This window comes from Schistocerca gregaria, chromosome 8 (assembly GCF_023897955.1).
Source record: "Schistocerca gregaria isolate iqSchGreg1 chromosome 8, iqSchGreg1.2, whole genome shotgun sequence".
Taxonomy (NCBI): domain Eukaryota; kingdom Metazoa; phylum Arthropoda; class Insecta; order Orthoptera; family Acrididae; genus Schistocerca; species Schistocerca gregaria.
The window spans coordinates 503684982-503704789 of NC_064927.1; positions in this window are offsets into that span (position 1 = coordinate 503684982).

A 19808-nucleotide genomic window follows, 5' to 3' on the forward strand; every position below is an offset into this window, starting at 1 on the left:
TCGGCCACACAGGTAAAAAAAAACACACGTAAAAGAAACTCTTTACTTTTAACGTTGTCCGTGTTATTATGGGTTCTTACTGCAATCGGCCACACATGTAAAAAAGACAACAGTAAGAAAAACTGTTTACTTTTAACATTGTCCGTGTCATTATGGTTTAGTACTGCAATCGGCCACACAGGTAAAAGAAACTGTTTACTTTTAACATTGTCCGTGTTATTACAGGTTAGTACTGCAATCGGCCACACAGGTAAAAAAAACTGTTTACTTTTAACATTGTCCCTGTTATTACGGATTAGTATTGAATTGGATACAGGTAAAAAAAAGTGTTTACTTTTAACATTGTACCTTTTATTATGGGTTAGTACTGCAATCAATTACAAAGGTAAAAAAACGGTTTACTTTTGAGATTGTCCGTGTTATTACGGGTTAGTATTGCAATCGGCCTCTTGGGTAAAAAAGATTGTTTACTTTTAACATTGTATCTGTTATTACGGGTTAGTACTGCAAGCGGCCACACAGGTAAACAAAACTGTTTACTTTTAACATTGTCCCTGTTATTACGGATTAGTACGGCAATCGGCCACACAGGTAAAAAATAACACACGTAAAAAAAACTCTTTACTTTTAACGTTGTCCGTGTTCTTATGGGTTCGTACTGCAATCGGCCACACATGTAAAAAAACAACAGTAAGAAAAACTGTTTACTTCTAACATTGTCCGTGTCATTATGGTTTAGTACTGCAATCGGCCACACAGGTAAAAGAAACTGTTTACTTTTAACATTGTCCGTGTTTATACAGGTTAGTACTGCAATCGGCCACACAGGTAAAAAAAACTGTTTACTTTTAACATTGTCCCTGTTATTACGGATTAGTATTGCAATCGGATACAGGTAAAAAAAATTGTTTACTTTTAACATTCCCCCTGTTATTATGGGTTAATACTGCAATCGGCCACACAGGTAAAAAAAACACATGTAAAAAAACTGATTACTATTAACATTGTCCCTGTTATTACAGGTTAGTACTGCAATCGGTCACAAAGGTAAAAAAAACTGTTTACTTCTAACATTGTCTGTGTTATTACGGGTTAGTACTGGAATCGGACAAACAGGTAAAAAAAACTGAGTACTTTTAACATTGTCCCTGTTATTATTGGTTAGTACTGCAATCGGACACTCAGGTAGTAAAAAACACAGGGAAAAAAACTGTTTACTTCTAATATTGTCCGTGTCATTATGATTTAGTACTGCAATCGGCCACACAGGTAAAAAAACCTGTTCACTTTTAACATTGTCCGTGTTATTACGGGTAAGTACTGCAATCGGCCACACAGGTAAAAAAAATTATTACATTTAACATTGTCCCTGTTATTACAGGTTAGTATTGCAAGCGGCCACACAGGTAAAAAAAAACTGTTTACTTTTAACATTGTCCCTGTTATTACGGGTTACTACTGCAATCGGCCACACAGGTAAAGAAAACTGTTTACTTTTAACATTGTCCCTGTTATTACAGGTTAGTACTGCAATCGGCCACACAGGTAAAAAGAACTGTTTACTTTTAACAATGTCCCTGTTATTACGGGCTAGTACTGCAATCAGCCATACAAGAAAAAAAAACTGTTTGCTTTTAACATTTTCCGTGTTATTACGGGTGAGTACTGCAATCGACCACAAAGGTAAAAGAAACTGTTTACTTTTAACATTGTCCGTCATATTACGGATTAGTACTGCAATCGGCCACACGGGTAAGAAAAATTGTTTACTTTTAACATTGTCCGTGTTATTACGGGTTAGTACTGCATTCGGCCACACAAGTAAAAAAAAAACACAGGTAAAAAAACTGTTTAATTTTAACATTGTCCATGTTATTACGGGTTAGTACTGCAATCGGCGACAAAGGTAAAAAAAACTGTTGACTTTTAACATTGTCCCAGTTATTACGTGTTATTACTGTAATCGGCCACACAGGTAAAAAAAAATTGTTTACTTTTAACATTGTCCTGTTATTACGGGTTAGTACTGCAATCGGCCACACAGTTAAAAAAAACTCTTTACTTTTAGTATTATCCGTGTTATTATGGGTTATTACTGCAATCAGCCACACAGGTAAAATAAAACACAGGTAAAAAAACTATTTACTTTTAACATTGTCCGTGTTATTATGGGTTAGTACTGCAATCGGCGACACATGTATGAAAAACACAGGTAAAAAAAACTGTTTACTTTTAACATTGTCCATGTTATTACGGGTTAGTACTGCAATTGGCCACACAGGTAAAAAAAACTGTTGACTTTTAACACTGTCCGTGTTATTACGGGTTAGTACTGCAATCAGCCACAAAGGTAAAAAAAACTGTTCACTTTTAACATTTTCCGTGTTATTATGTGTTAGTACTGCAAGCGGCCACACAGGTAAAAAAAACTGTTTACTTGTAACATTGTCCTGTTATTACGGGTTAGTACTGCAATCGGCCACACAGATAAAAGAAACTGTTTACTTTTAACATTGTCCGTGTTGTTACAGGTTAGTACTGCAATCGGCCACACAGGTAAAAAAAACTGTTTACTTTTAACATTGTCCCTGTTATTACGGATTAGTACTGCAATCGGCCACACAGGTAAAAAAAACTGTTTGCTTTTAACATTGTCCGTGTTATTACGGGTTAGTACTGGAATAGACCACACAAGTAAAAAAAAATAGTTTACTTTTAACATTGTCCCTGTTATTACAGGTTAGTACTGAAATCGGCCTCACAGGTAAAAAAAAACTGTTTACTTTTAACATTAACCCTGTTATTACGTGTTGGCACTGCAATCGGCCACACAGGTAAAAAAAGTTGTTTACTTTTAACATTGTCCTGTTATTACGGGTTAGTACTTCAATTGGATACAAAGGTAAAAAAAACTGTTAACTTTTAACATTGTCTGTTTTATTACGGATTAGTACAGCAATCGGTCACACAGGTAAAAAAAAACTGTTTACTTTTAACATTGTCCCAGTTATTATGTGTTAGATTTGCAATCGGCCACACGGGTAAAAAAAAATTGGTTACTTTTAACATTGTCCTGTTATTACGGGTTAGTACTGCAATCGGCCACACAGTTAAAAAAAAACTGTTTACTTTTAATATTGTCCCTGTTATTTCGGGTTATTACTCCACTCAGCCACACACGTAAAATACAACACAGGTAAAAAAACTATTTACTTTTAACATTGTCCGTGTTATTATGGGTTAGTACTGAAATCGGCGACACATGTATGAAAAACACAGGTAAAAAAAACTTTACTTTTAACATTGTCCCTGTTATTACGGATTAGTATTGCAATCGGATACAGGTAAAAAAAATTTTTTACTTTTTACATTGCTCCTGTTATTGTGGGTTAGTACTGCAATCGGCCACAAAGGTAAAAAAAAAAAAAAAACTGTTTACTTCTAACATTGTCTGTGTTATTACGGGTTAGTACTGGAATCGGCCAAACAGGTAAAAAAAACTGATTACTTTTAAAATTGTCCCTGTTATTATTGGTTAGTACTGCAATCGGACACTCAGGTAGTATAAAAAACAGGGAAAAAAACTGTTTACTTTTAATATTGTCCGTGTTATTACGGGTTAGTACTGCAATCGGCCACACAGGTAAAAAAAACTGTTTACTTTTAACATTGTCCCAGTTATTATGTGTTAGATTTGCAATCGGCCACACGGGTAAAAAAAAATTGGTTACTTTTAACATTGTCCTGTTATTACGGGTTAGTACTGCAATCGGCCACACAGTTAAAAAAAAACTGTTTACTTTTAATATTGTCCCTGTTATTTCGGGTTATTACTCCACTCAGCCACACACGTAAAATACAACACAGGTAAAAAAACTATTTACTTTTAACATTGTCTGTGTTATTATGTGTTAGTACTGCAATGGGCCACACAGGAAAAAAAAAACCACGGGTACAAAACACTTTTTACGTCTAACATTGTCCGTGTTATTACGGGTTAGTACTGCAATCAAACACAGAGGTAAAACAAAACTGTTTACTTTTAACATTGTCCGTGTTATTACGGGTTAGTTCTGCAATCGGCCACTCATGTAAAAATAACTTATTACTTTTAACATTATCCCTGTTATTATGTGTTAGTACTGCAGTCGGCCACACAGGTAAAAGAAAACTGTATACTTTTAAAATTGTCCGTGTTTTTATGGGTTAGTACTGCAATCGGCCACGTGGGTAAAAAAGACTGTTTACTTTTAACATTGTCCCTGTTATTACGGTTTAGTATTGCAATCGGCAACAAAAGTAAAAAAAAAGCTGTTTACTTTTAACATTGTCTGTGTTATTACAGATTAGTACTGCAATCGGACACACAGTTAAAAAAAAACTGTTACTTTTAACATTGTCCCTGTTATTACGGGTTAGTACTTCAATCGGCCACAAAGGTAAAAAAAAAACACAGGTAGAAAAAACTGTTTACTTTCAACATTGCCCGTGATATTACGGGTTAGTACTGCAATCGGCCACTCACGTAAGAAAAACACAGGTAAAAAAAAACTGTTTACTTTTAACATTGTCCCTTTTATTACGGGTTAGTACTGCAATCGATTACAAAGGTAAAAAAAAACTGTTCACTTTTAACATTGTCCATGTTATTATGGGTTAGTACTGCAAACGGCCACACAGGTAAAAAAAACTGTTTACTTGTAACATTGTCCTGTTATTACGGGTTCATACTGCAATCGGCCACACAGATAAAGAAAAACACACGTAAAAAAAACTCTTTACTTAACGTTGTCTGTGTCATTATGGGTTAGTACTACAATCGGCCACACATGTAAACAAGACAACAGTAAGAAAAACTGCTTACTTTTAACATTGTCCCTGTTATTACGGGTTAGTACTGCAAGCGGCCACACAGGTAAAAAAAAACACACGTAAAAGAAACTCTTTACTTTTAACATTGTCCGTGTTATTATGGGTTTGTACTGCAATCGGCCACACATGTAAAAAAGACAACAGTAAGAAAAACTGTTTACTTTTAACATTGTCCGTGTCATTATGGTTTAGTACTGCAATCGGCCACACATGTAAAAAAGACAACGGTAAAAAAAACTGTTTACTTTTAACATTGTCCGTGTTATTACGGGTTAGTACTGCAATCGGCCACACAGGTAAAAAAAACTGTTTACCTTTACATTGTCCCTGTTATTACGGATTAGTATTGCAATCGGGTACAGGTAAAAAAAACTGTTTACTTTTAACATTGTCCCTGTTATTACGGGTTAGTACTGCAATCGGCCACACAGGTAAGAAAAATTGTTTTCTTTTAACATTGTCCGTGTTATTACGGGTTATTACTGCAATCGGCCACAAAGGTAAAAAGAACTGTTCATTTTAACATTGTCCCTGTTATTACGGGTTAGTACTCCAATCGGCCACACGGGTAAAAAAAACTTTTCTTTTAACATTGTCCCTGTTATGACTGGTTAGTACTGCAATCTCCCACACAGGTAAAAAAAAACACAGGTAAAAAGAAATGTTTACTTTTAACATTGTCCCTGTTATTACGCGTTAGTACTGCAATCAGCCATACAGGAAAAAAAACTGTTTACTTTTAACATTGTCCGTCTTATTATGGGATAGTACAGAATCGGCCACATAGGTAAAAAAAACTGTTTACTTTTAACATTGTCCGTCTTATTATCTGTTAGTACAGAATCGGCCACACAGGTAAAAAGAACTGTTTACGTTTAACATTGTCCCTGTTATTACGGGTTAGTACTGCAATCAGCCACACAGGTAAAAAAAACTGTTTACTTTTAACATTGTCCCTGTTATTACGGGTTTGTACTGCAATCGGCCACACAGGTAAAAAAAACACAGGTAAAAAAAACTGTTTACTTTTAACATTGTCCATGTTATTACAAGTTTGTACTACAATCGGCCACACACGTAAGAAAAATACAGGTAAAAAAAAGCTGTTTACTTTTAACATTGTCCCTGTTATTACGGGTTAGTACTGCAATAGGCCACACAGGTAAAAAAAACACAGGTAAAAAGAAATGTTTACTTTTAACATTGTCGCTGTTATTGTGGGTTAGTACTGCAAACGGCCAAACAGGTAAAAAAAAATGTTTACTTTTAACATTGTCCCTGTTATTACAGGTTAGTACTGCAATCGGCCACACAGGTAAAGAAAACTGTTTACTTTTGACATTGTCCGTGTTATTACGGGTTAGTACTGCCATCGGCCACACAGGTAAAAAAACTTTTTACTTTTAACATTGTCCCTGTTATTACGGGTTAGTACTGCAATTGGCCACACATGTAAAGAAAACCGTTTAATTTTAACATTGTCCCTGTTATTACGGATTAGTACTGCAATCGGTCACACAGTTAAAAAAACTGTTTACTTTTAACATTGTTTCTGTAATTACGGGTTACTACTGCAATCGGCCACACATGTAAGTGTTATAACCTTTAATCACAATAATTGCGTGGATTTTCACACTCTCTCTTAGAAACAATAGCTGATCACATGATTACAACTCAGTCTCTCGTATTCGACTGCCGTGCCGTGACATGCGGCCGGTACCGTTCGTAGCTAGGTGGCGCTCCCGCGCTCATCTGATTTGCGGAGCGCCTCTATCGCCGTTTGTGCGTACTGTCGTGGCGGCACTGTTAAATGTCGTGGCACTATCACAACACTTTTCCCCCCTTAAAAAAATAAACACTCACTTCCTTGGAGACATGGACAGCGCAGAGACATCCATGGCCTCTTGTGAGGCCCCGAGGAGATCCCGCGCAGAGACACGGGAGTATGGTCGAAAATGTCCAGGACGGAAGCTCGTGCGAGGAACGTGCCTCCTGGATGAGATGATGGGTGAAAACTCCGGAGCAGCATCCATAGGTGTCATTGACCTGGGAGTGTGCTCCAGCGAGATGGGTCCCGGAGAAGGCGGCGTCGCGACTGGGGCCGGTTCCGGAGTACTTGGAAGCGGCAGCGACGGCGGCTGCATCAACACGGACGGTAGATCGGCAGCAGCGACAGGACTGGCGTCTCGAGCTGGTGGAGGCGAAGGAAGGGGCGGTGGCACCGGCGTGGCCATCACTCGTGGGCGCATCTGGTCGTAATGGCGAACAACCGTGCCGTCGCCCGTACGGATTTCACAAAGCCGGCGGCCACGAAGAGCCTTGACCACCCCTGGAATCCATTTAGGGCGAGATCCATACCCTCGTGCCCACACGTCGGCGCCCACCGAGTATTTTCCCGCACTAGGGGACACAGTACAAGGCCTGACAGGGTGAAGCAGGTGCAGTAGAGTGCGCGGTTGGCGGCCATGCAAGAGTTCAGCAGGGCTGCGATCACCCAGAGGCGTGAAGCGATAAGAACTCAGAAATTGCAGCAGGGCGTCATCTGTGGAAAAATCACTAAGGAATTTTTTCATCTGGCATTTGAAAGTGCGGACAAGGCGCTCGACCTCCCCATTCGATTGCGGATGGAAGGGAGGTGCGGTAACATGATGAATCCCTTGTCCAGTACAAAAATCACGGAAGGCCTGCGAAGAGAACTGAGGGCCATTGTCCGTGACGATCGTGGATGGAAGACCTTCTAGCGCAAAGATTTTGGACAAAGCCAGCGTCGTCGCCGCAGTGGTGGGCGACGGACATCTAACAACAAATGTAAACTTCGAGAAGGCGTCAATCAACAGTAGCCAATAAGTACCGATCAAGGGGCCAGCAAAGTCGGCGTGCACCCGTTCCCATGGCTGAGCTGGATCAGGCCACGGAGAGGGCATTGTACGAGGTGCCGCCAGTTGTTGAGCACACTGGCCACATGCAGCAACCATATGGGCGATGTCCGAATCAATGCCGGGCCAATAAACGTGCCTGCGGGCCAGGGACTTAGTCCGAGAAATACCCCAATGGCCTCCGTGCAACAGTTTGAGAACATCTTTGCGAAGAGAGGCTGGCACCACGACCCGTGGAGATGCGCCATCCGTGGCCAGAAGAACAACACCATCACGAACAGACAGACGAAGGCGCAAGGCATGGTAGTTGCGAAGGGGATCCGATGCCCGGCCCCCGGTCCTGTCTGGCCAACCTCGTTGAACAAAACCGATCACCCGACGCAGGACCGGGTCCCGCGCAGTAGCTGACGCGACCTGCGAACCTGTAAGTGGAAAGCCCTCGACTGCACGACGTTCTTCCTCATCAATGTGGAAACAGAGGAGTTCATCGCGATCGAAAACAGGGTCGGGGCCCATCGGCAATCGCGACAATGCATCCGCGTTTGCGTGCTGGGCCGTGGGGCGATAGTGAATCTCATAATGAAAACGAGACAGGTATAAGGCCCAACGTTGCAGGCGGTGAGCTGCCTTATCCGGAAGTGATGCCGAGGGGCTGAACAGAGAGACCAGCGGTTTGTGGTCGGTGATGAGGTGAAACTTAGAACCATACAAAAAAACGCTGAACTTTTTTAGAGCATAAATGATAGCGAGCGCCTCCTTTTCGATTTGAGAGTAACGCCGTTGCGCCTCGTTGAGGGTCTTGGAAGCATAGGCAATGGGTCGTTCCGACCCATCCTCATACCGATGGGCGAGAACAGCCCCTAGGCCATACTGTGACGCGTCAGTCGCCAGAACCAAGTGCTGACCCGGACGGAATGTGGCAAGACAAGGCGCCGACTGCAAATAAGCCTTCAGGCGGACAAAAGCCTGCTCACACCCGTCGGACCAACAGAAGGGGACGTTTTTGCGTAACAGCTGATGCAGAGGATAAGCTACCGCTGCTGCGGATGGAATGAATTTGTGATAATAAGCAATCTTGCCTAGAAACGCCTGAAGTTCTTTGACCGTAGACGGCCGGGGTAGAGCGTTAATGGCCGCAACGTGCTCACGGAGAGGGCGTATGCCCTCACGGGACAACTGGAAACCAAGATACTCAATGGAGTGTTGGAAGAACTGTGACTTGTCCAGATTGCACCTCAACCCAGCCGAATGCAAAACTCGAAACAGTGAACGTAAATTACGAAGGTGCTCCGCAGTGGAGGCTCCCGTGACAACAATGTCATCCAGATAGTTTATGCAGCCGGGAACAGAAGCCGTGAGCTGTTCCAAAAACCGCTGAAAAATGGCCGGTGCGCTAGCGACGCCAAATGGTAATCGCTGGTACTGATACAACCCACAAGGAGTGTTGATAACGAGAAATTCCTTGGAAGGAGCGTCCAACGGCAACTGATGGTACGCCTCCGATAAGTCAAGTTTGGAAAAGAACTGGCCCCCAGCGAGCTTGGTAAACAACTCCTCAGGACGAGGAAGAGGATAAGTGTCAATGACGCTCTGAGCGTTGACAGTGGCTTTAAAGTCACCACACAATCGCAGACTCCCGTTTGGTTTAGAAACCACCACGATCGGCGATGCCCATTCGCTGGAGGTAACCGGAAGGAGAATCCCTGAAGCTGTTAACCTGTCTAGCTCAGCCTTGACAGGTGCACGCAACGCCACTGGAATAGGGCGTGCCCGGAAAAACTTAGGGCGAGCCGTAGGTTTAAGAGTAATGTGGGCTGCAAAATCCTTGGCACAACCCAGACCAGCAGAGAACACGGACGAAAATTCACAACACAATCCATCAAGCTGTTGATACGGAATGTCCTCAGATATGAGGTGCACATCATCATCAATGGAGAACCCAAACAACTGGAAAGCATCATAACCGAACAGGTTTTCAGTGCCCGCATGATCCACCACATAAAACATGAGGGGCCGAACAACAGACTTGTAGGCAGTGGAAGCATCAAACTGGCCCATGATAGGAATTTTCTGCTGATTATAAGTCCTCAGATTGCGCGTAACTGGAGACAAAGGAGGGGAGCCCAACGCCAAATACGTGCGAGAATTAATGAGAGTTACTGCAGAGCCAGTGTCCACTTGCATGCGGATGTCTTTATTCAGAACACGAACAGTAACAAACAACTTATTTGTTTGAGAAAGCACACAGTGAACATCCATGTCCGACGCCTCGTCCTCGTCGACAGGAACTTTATGGGACTGACACACAGAAGCAATGTGGCCTTTTTTCCTACATGAATTACACGTGGCCCAACGTTTTGGACACGCTGCCCTGTCGTGCTGTACGAAACAACGGGGGCAAGAAGGAAGCGCGGAACGAACCGGCTTCTGTGGTTGCTGGTTTCGCTGCGAGCGTTGCGGCCCAACGCGACGTTGTTTACGCGAGTGAACCGCCGCCACATCTTCGTTCTCCTGTGCAACAGGCAAATTGTCCTTGTCGAGAGTTGACTGTACAGCGCCTACATCACACCACGCGTCTATTTGCGCGCCAGCAGCGTGAGACACTTCAAAGGATTGAGCGATGCTTAGAACTTCCGACAACGACGGGTTTGGCAGTTGTAGGGCACGTTGCCGAACTTCTTTATCAGGAGCAAGCCGTAGAATAGCATCCCTAACCATTGAATCCGCATAAGACTCGTGATGAGTGTCCGTGACAAACTGACATTTCCTACTCAGGCCATGTAGTTCCGCCGCCCAAGCCCGGTAAGATTGATGGGGCTGTTTACGACACCGGTAGAACGCCACGCGGGCGGCAACGACGTGGGTGTTTGTTCGATAATAGGCAGACAATAAGTCACACATTTCTTGGAAGGACAGGGAGGCTGGTTCCCGCAGAGGGGCTAACTGAGATAGCAGCTGATAGACCCGAGGGGAAATCCAAGATAGAAATAACGACTTACACATAGGAGCGTCGACGACGCCGAAAGCCAAGAAGTGTTGCCGCAAACGCTTCTCATAATTCTCCCAGTCTTCAGCGGCCTCGTCGTAAGGAGGGAATGGAGGCGGAGAAGAGGAAGACAGACGATGAGTAAGCGACGTCGACAACGCCTGAATCGCTGCCGTCAGCTGTGTTTGTTGTTCAATGAGCGCTTGCATAAGCTGTTCCATGTTTGCCCCGTCACGAACACGCAAATCCACAACGCGGTGAAAATATCCCGACCTCGTCGCCAAAAAGTGTCATAACCTTTAATCACAATAATTGCGTGGATTTTCACACTCTCTCTTAGAAACAATAGCTGATCACATGATTACAACTCAGTCTCCCGTATTCGACTGCTGTGCCGTGACATGCGGCCGGTGCCGTTCGTAGCTAGGTGGCGCTCCCGCGCTCATCCGATTTGCGGAGCGCCTCTATCGCCGTTTGTGCGTACTGTCGTGGCGGCACTGTTAAATGTCGTGGCACTATCACAACAGTAAGAAAAACACAGGTAAAGAAAACTTTTTACTTTTAACATTGTCCCTGTTATTAGGGTTAGTACTGCAATTGGCCACACAGGTAAAAGAAACTGTTTACTTTTAACATTTTCCGTGTTATTACGGGTTAGTACTGCATACGGTCACAAAGCTAAAAAAAAACTGTTTACTTTTAACATTGTCCTTGTTATTACGGGCTAGTACTGCATTCGGCCATGTGGGTAAAAAAGACTGTTTACTTTTAACATTGTCCGTGTTATTATGGGTTAGTCCTGCAATCGGCCTCACCGGTAAAAAGACTGTTTACTTTTAACATTGTTCCTGTTATATCGGGTTTGTACTGCAATCGGCCACACAGGTAAAAAAAACTGTTTACTTTTAACATTGTCCCTGTTATTACGGGTTAGTATTGCAATCGGCCACACACGTAAAAAAAAACACAGGTAAAAATCTGTTTACTTTTAACATTTTCCCTGTTATTACGGGTAAGTACTTGAAGCGGCCACACAGGTAAAGAAAAGCTGTTTACCTTCAACATTGTCCCTGTTATTATGGGTTAGTACTGCAATCTGCTATACAGGTAAAAAAAAACTGTTTACTTTTAACATTGTCCCTGTTATTACAGATTAGTGCTGCAATCGGCCACACAGGTGAAAAAAACTGATTATTTTTAACATTGTCCGTGTTATTACGGTTTAGTACTGCAATCGGCCTTAAAGTAAAGAAAACTGTTTACTTTTAACATTGTCCGTGTTATTACGGTTTATTACTGCAATCGGCCACACAGGTAAAAAAAACTGTTTACTTTTAACATTGTCCCTGTTATTATGGGTTATTACTGCAATCGGCCACACAGGTAAAGAAAAACACAGGTAAAAAGAAACTATTTACTTTTAACATTGTCCCTGTTATTAGGGGTAAATACTTCAATCGGTCACACGGGTTAAAAAAAAAAAAAAAAAAAAAAAAAAACTGTTTACTTTTAACATTGTCCCTGTTATTATGGGTTAGTACTGCAATCGGCCACACAGGTAAAAAAAACACAGGTAAAAAAACTGTTTACTTTTAACATTGTCCCTGTTATTACGGGTTAGTACTGCAATCGGCCACACATGTAAGAAAAACACAGGTAAAGAAAACTATTTACTTTTAACATTGTCCCTGTTATTATGGGTTAGTACTGCAATCGGCCACACAAGTAAAAAAAACTGTTTACTTTTATCATTGTTCCTGTTATTACAGGTTAGTACTGCAATTGGCCACACAGGTTAAAAAAAACTGTTTACTTTTAACATTGTCCGTGTTATTACGGGTTAGTACTGCAAACGGCCACACAGGTAAAAAAACTGTTTACTTTTAACATTGTCCCTGTTTTTACGGCTTAGTACTGTCCTCATTAGGAAGCATTGGGAAAAGCTGTGAGGGCAAATGTGTGAATTTTGCTGTGTTAGTGTACCAGACACTAAACATTAGAAAGAAAAAAGACTATTACACTAACATTCACAAAGAATGCTCTTTACAGCGTAATATCCAAAGAGTCCCAGATCTATGGTATTTCCGAACTGGGAAACAAACCTGATACTGCTCCCCCTCCTCCCCCCCTCCCCCTCGAGCGTTTGGGATAGGGCGCCAAAAGTAAAAAATAAACTGATTTTTCCAGAAATGTTCGTTTTGTGGCACACATATTTCTGAATATCTTGATAGATGAAACATATATGTGTAAGACGTATTATTTGGTAATAAGTGTGCCAACGTACAATGCAACGCCTCTTCACACAGTATTCTTCTGTCGCACGCCACTCCATTTCGCTCAGTGGATTTAAAACATGTGCATCTTGTAACGGAAGCCATCAAAACAATATTAAGGACGGTGCAAATTAAAATGTCCAATGGTGCTTCTCCTGCTCCCATTCGGCCGGTTTGACATCCTACCCCCCTTTAAAAAAAAAACTCACAATGAATATTGTGTGGGATTATTTGTACCAGGAGAATAAAAAATTTGCACTCTTTATCACCTGCTAGCGCTAACAGCTTTCTCTTTTGTGTGACATAAAATTAAATATACGAAACATAAAACCAGTAAAAACAAGCAAGACGGTACACATTTCTTCAATCCTTAGGTCCCAGCATTTTTCTTTCTAATCTTGTAATAGCTTTACAAGGAGTGCTTTCCTTTCTGCGAAAGAATCTATTACCTCATCAAAGTTCGTCAAACGTTTTTCTACATGAAAATTCAAAATGTCAATATGTGCTAGACCTCACAAGTGTCTACCACCCACCATGGTAGAACTTTTGCAGATGGCTTGCTGCACAAACTGACAATCCGTTGTTTGTATTATTTCTTTTGTAGACGACGCAATGTTTGGAAGAGATGCAACAGCAAGTTTCCACTACCAACACGTAAGGGCCAATCGCCTTACTCACTCTACAGTGCAGGAAAGACGTCCTCATCGGTTTAAGATTAATTTGTGGAATGGAACTGTAGGCGACCGTGTGGTAGGGCTGTACGCTCTCCCACCACGTCTTACAGGTGCTGCCTGCAGGAAATTTATTCAGAACACCCTGCAAGACCCACTAGAAGATTTGGTGCTGGAAGTACGAAGTAACATTCGGTTTGCGCACGGTGGAGCTCCAGCACATTTCAGCCTCAGTGTTCGACGCACTGGCTGGTATCTACCATAACAGATGGCGAATTAGAGGGGGAGGGGGGTTTGCTCATTTCCCTGACCTCAGTCTTTACATCACTATATTTAGGCACATCTTAAAGAATTGGTCTATGCAATAAACCACCCGCATGAAGAAACTCTTCATCGACGTGTCATGGAGAGTATTTGAAGGTGGAGATGCGAGAAGTAGTCTGCCTCTGAGAGTTACGTATGTAGCACGTAACTCCAGTTCATCTGCACTACTGGATGTATCTGATGTCTGGTGACAGGTTATCCTAAATCGTGTAATATTAAAAGTCATTCAATCACCAGCTGGTGACGTTTTACAACCTATTCAGCATTTGTGCAACGCCGTTTCAAATATATCGAAAGGTTCTGACAGTCAGTGATTCGACGAGCGCTTGTGTGTTTAGGAGCAAGAGGACATTTCGAGCATTTGTTATGACTTTGTGTCGATGACCTAAATTGTAAACTTTCATTAAAAACTCGAAGACGAAGGACGTAGGATTTTCGGACATATGTTTATCTTAACTTTTTTTCTTGTTTTGATGTAAGGAACCTGTTCCCAAAGTTTGTAAAAGTATTCTTGAACCATCCCACATATCGAGTGTTAAGAAAATGAATCAACGTCAAATGGCATGAATATCTGAAATCAGTAGTGTACAAGCCGAATGCAGGTTTAGATTGTAGGCAGTTTTTGGGAAGCTGCTGTTTATCAATCAAGGAAAACGGATACCAGAATGCAGAACGACCTATCCTAGAGTTTTTCCTAGCGTCTGGAGTCCTTGGCAAACACAGATAGACGCGTTAAGGGTCAGTGTAGCCCCCAAATGAACGGAAAATCTCATCGAACTTAATTGGGTGCGTTTGCATGTAAGGCAGAGCACCCCGCCTGGCTAGCCGCTCGGTCTAACGAGCTGCTTCCCGAGCAGGAAGGCGTTCCGGTCCTCGTGACGAATCCGTCCGGCGGAATAGCGTCGAGGTCTGGTGTGCCGGCCAGCCTGTGGACGGTCTTTAAGGCGGTTTTCCGTCTGCCTCGGCGAATGTGCGCCGTTTCCCCTCATTCCGCTTCAGTTACACTTTGTCGGCGATTGCTGCGCAAACACTGTATCCACATATGCGTACACCATAACTACTCAACCACGCAAAAATTGGGGTTACACTCGTCTGGTGTGAGACGTTCCTGGGGGGTCCACTGGGGGTCGAATCACACAGTAAGCCTGGGTTCGGTGTGGGGCGGCGGTGGGGTGTGGCCTGTTGTGGGGCTGTGTACCACAGAGGGCTACAACGGGGCAAAGCCTCTCCATCGTTTCTAAGTCCCCAGTTTAATACACAATACACATGCACAGGCATTACTCCCTCGATATCCTCATTGCAAAATTTATAGAACTGTCATATTTTTTCCATCGTATATTGCATGTGAAGACCAAGAGACTGAGGTAAGAAGAGTAATAGGCTCGCCGAGGCATAGAGACAAGCGTTTCAAAAAATGGTTCAAATGGCTCTGAGCACTATGGGACTCAACTACTGTGGTCATTAGTCCCCTAGAACTTAGAACTACTTAAACCTAACTAACCTAAGGACATCACACACATCCATGCCCGAGACAGGATTCGAACCTGCGACCGTAGCAGTCGCACGGTTCCGGACTGCGCGCCTAGAACCGCGAGACCACCGCGGCCGGCACAAGCGTTTCCCATCGTTTCATGGTACATGGTTCATCCTTGATTGTCCCAGTTGAAGGTTGCCTATCTAATGGCTTCCAGAGGCAAGAAAGATTTCATTTTCCATATTTCATACAATTATTGACAGAATCATTAAGGGGTAGAATATTATGATAAATATACAAGGCAAGTATTACAGTTACGAACTGGATACACAAGGTCATTCAGCTGCCTCTATCTATCGGGCAACCCGCAACACCTCAAAAACAATGCTTAAGATTTTCGTATCCTCTCGCTCTTTACACCCAAACTATTTGTCCTACGGATTAAAAGAAAAGCACCTTTTTTGTAGGAAATGTAATGTGGTTCAATTTTGTACTGTGATACATTTTCACTGGAGGCCACAGTTTTCCAGATATTTAAGAAAAACACATTTGAACGCTACTTTTGTACATTTTATTTGAATAATTCGAAAACTACGGTTTCTACATTAAATTTCCTAGAAAAAGCTCTGTTCATTTTTTCTGTAGGTCTAACACATTGCGCGTAGTGAGCGAGATATTATGAAAAACTTGCGACTGGTGTTTAAAGCCTTGCGAGGCGAGATGTAAGACCATAGGTAAGGGCAACTGAATCACGCTGTATCACTTAAGGCAGCGTAACTCATAATGTGCGAGTAACCACACTGCATTCAACCAGTATTTCCCAATGGCTGCGCGGGGTAGCCGCGTTGTCCGAGGCACCTTGCTACATTTCTCACGGTTACCCCCGCTGCACGGTCGAGTCCTCCCTCGGGCATGGGTGTGTGTGTTGTCCTTAGCGTAAGTCAGTTTAAGTTAGATTAAGTAGTGTGTAAGCCTAGGGACCGATGACCTCAGCAGTTTGCTTCCATAGGAACTTACCACAAATTTCCAAAAGTTTCCGAATGAGACAACATGAGACAACATAATGGCTTGCAACAAACTTTACGCAGAATTTCAAACTGCTACGAAACTTTTTCTCGATGACACCTCTCACAACGTGATGAAACGCTCCTAGTGGTGTCGGGGGTGTTCGCTGTGATCCAAGTTCAGGGCCGTTGAAAACGGTGTGCACGATGAAACAGGCATAAGCAGCAGAGGCAGTCCCGTGTCCTATCAGACACAGAACACACATGGGGCATTGCAAATGTGTAGCTCGCTGGTGTTGAGTGTGCAGTTGTGGCTGAGATGATTCTTACATTTTGGATGCAGCAAACCTTTGAGTAATGGATAATTTTGACGTAAACGATATGCACAGTTGGCGATTAATTGTTCAACCAAAATTATGATGTGAACGGTCCGCATGTGCAACAGACCCAAGTGGATGGTTAATACCGTAGTGTACTTCAGTATAAAGGCAGGGATCCTGCGAAAGTAATATACACACATCAAAAAAAGTTTTGCATCACCCCAGTTCCCAGAACTCCTGAAGATAGACATTGACTGTGGATATTGTATCACTGACACAGTCCCTCTGACTTTTCAGAGATGTCACTAAATCCGCCCAAAGATGTAAACAGCCATGCATGAGCACCGCCTATTAAATGGAGGGGTTCCGACAGCCAATCAGTTGCAGTCATTCTAGCACGAAAGAGGTACACGGCGGCTCATGTTGTCTGTAGTTCAACAATGCCTAGACGGTCAGTACCGTGGTTCGATCGCGTCCTCAATGTTACTTTGTGTCAGGAAGGTCTCTCAGCAAGGGAACTGTCCAGGCATCTCGGAATGAACCAAAGCGATGTTGCTCGGACATGGAGGAGATGCAGAGAGACAGGAACTGTCGATGACATGCCTCACTCAGGCCGCCCAAGGGCTGCTGCAGTAGTAGGGCAAGGGGGGTGTCTCCTCACTCTCCATTGTTGCCAAATTTATTCAAGATGGCGGCGATGACGTCATCCAAGATGGCGATATGTAGACTTGGCAACAGTGCATGACCTCATCCAATATGGCGGATTTTGACGGGAAAATAGGCCAATTGTCAGTCGGAGCGTGGACCTTTTGCCGAGACCACAGGGTGATGCTGCGGTCTCGAGGATGTGTACTAACACTGTTGGAGAACAAGTGATGACGGTACTGTCTGAAATGAAGAATTCAGCCTTTTCCCAAAAATTCACAAGAGGTGACTTACGTTAGTAAAAGTGCACTTTATTACTATTTGACGCGATCTTCACAGCTTAGGAGCGAAACAATAAGTGAGGGCGAAAAATTCAAACTTCGTAGAATGAGGTGGACTTAGGTTAGTGCACATGGCCCAATTGGTCTCTTTTTTTCATAGGTGTGACAGATTATCGTATTTGAATTTGTGAGAGATTGTTTGTTGTGGAAGTAATGGAATTGGCTTTCTTCCCGCAAAAATCGACCATCTTGAATAAATAATAAAAAGTGCTAAAAATAATAGTAAATGATAATAATAATAATAAATAGAAGTATGGTTTTCCAGAGATTAGTGAGTGTGAATTTGAACATGGCGCGATTTTCTATGTTAGTGGAGGTAGTCCAATAATAATAAATATTAACAAATGATGGGGGAAAGAAATACAGTAGAAGAAGAATGGGTAGCTTTGAGAGATGAAGTAGTGAAGGCAGCAGACGATCAAATAGGTAAAAGGACAAGGGCTAGTGGAAATCCTTGGGTAACAGAATAGATATTGAAATTAATTGATGAAAGGAGAAAATATAAAAATGCAGTAAATGAAGCTGGCAAAAAGTAGTACAGACGTTTCAAAAATAAGATCGACAGGAAGTGCAAAATGGCTAAGCAGGAATGGCTAGAGGACAAATGTAAGGATGTAGAGGCTTATCTCACTAGGGGTAGGCTAGGTACTGCCTACAGGAAAATTAAAGAGACCTTTGGAGATAAGAGAACCACTTGTACAAACATCAAGAGCTCAAATGGAAACCCAGTTCTAAGCAAAGAAGAGAAAGCAGAAAGGTGGAAGGAGTATATAGAGGGTCTATACAAGGGCGATGTACTTGAGGACAATATTATGGAACTGGAAGAGGATGTAGATGAAGATGAAATGGGAGATAGGATACTGCGTGAAGAGTTTGACAGAACACTGAAAGACCTGAGTCGAAACAAGGCCCCGGGAGTAGACAACATTCCATTGGAACTACTGACAGTCTCGGGAGAGCCAGTCCTGACAAAACTCTGCCAACTGATGAGCAATAAGTATGAGACAGGCGAAATGACTTCAGACTTCAAGAAGAATATAATAATTCCAATCCCAAAGAAAGCAGGTGTTGACAGATGTGAAAATTACCGAACTATCAGTTTCATAAGTCAGAGCTGCAAAATACTAACACGAATTCTGTACAGACGAATGGAAAAACTGATAGAAGCCGACCTCAGGGAAGATCAGTTTGGCTTCTGTAGAAATGTTGGAACACGTGAGGCAATACTGACCCTACGACTTATATTAGAAGCTAGATTAAGGAAGGGCAAACCTACGTTTCTAGCTTTTCTATACTTAGAGAAAGCTTTTGACAATGTTGACTGGAATACTCTCTTTCAAATTCTGAAGGTAGCAGGGGTAAAATACAGGGAGCGAAAGGCTATTTACAATTTGTACAGAAACCAGATGGCAGTTATAAGAGTCGAGGGACATGAAAGGGAAGCAGTGGTTGGGAAGGGAGTGAGACAGGGTTGTAGCCTCTCCACGATGTTATTCAATCTTTATATTGAGCAAGCAGTGAAGGAAAGAAAAGAAAAATTTGGAGTAGGTATTAAAATACATGGAGAAGAAATAGAAACTATAAGGTTCGCCGATGACATTGTAATTCTGTCAGAGACAGCAAAGGACTTGGAAGAGCAGTTGAACGGAATGGACAGAGCCTTGAAGGGAGGATATAAGATGAACATCAACAAAAGAAAAACGAGGATAATGGAATGTAGTCGAATTAAGCTGGGTGATGCTGAAGGACTTAGATTAGGAAATGGGACACTTAAAGTAGTAAAGGAGTTTTGCTATTTGGGGAGCAAAATAACTGATGATGGTCGAAGTAGAGAGGATATAAAACGTAGACTGGCAATGGCAAGGAAAGCGTTCCTGAAGAAGAGAAATTTGTTAACATCGAATATAGATATAAGTGTCAGGAAGTCATTTCTGAAAGTATTTGTATGGAGTGTAGCCATGTATGGAAGTGAAACATGGACGATAAATAGTTTGTAGAAGAAGAGAATAGAAGCTTTCGAAA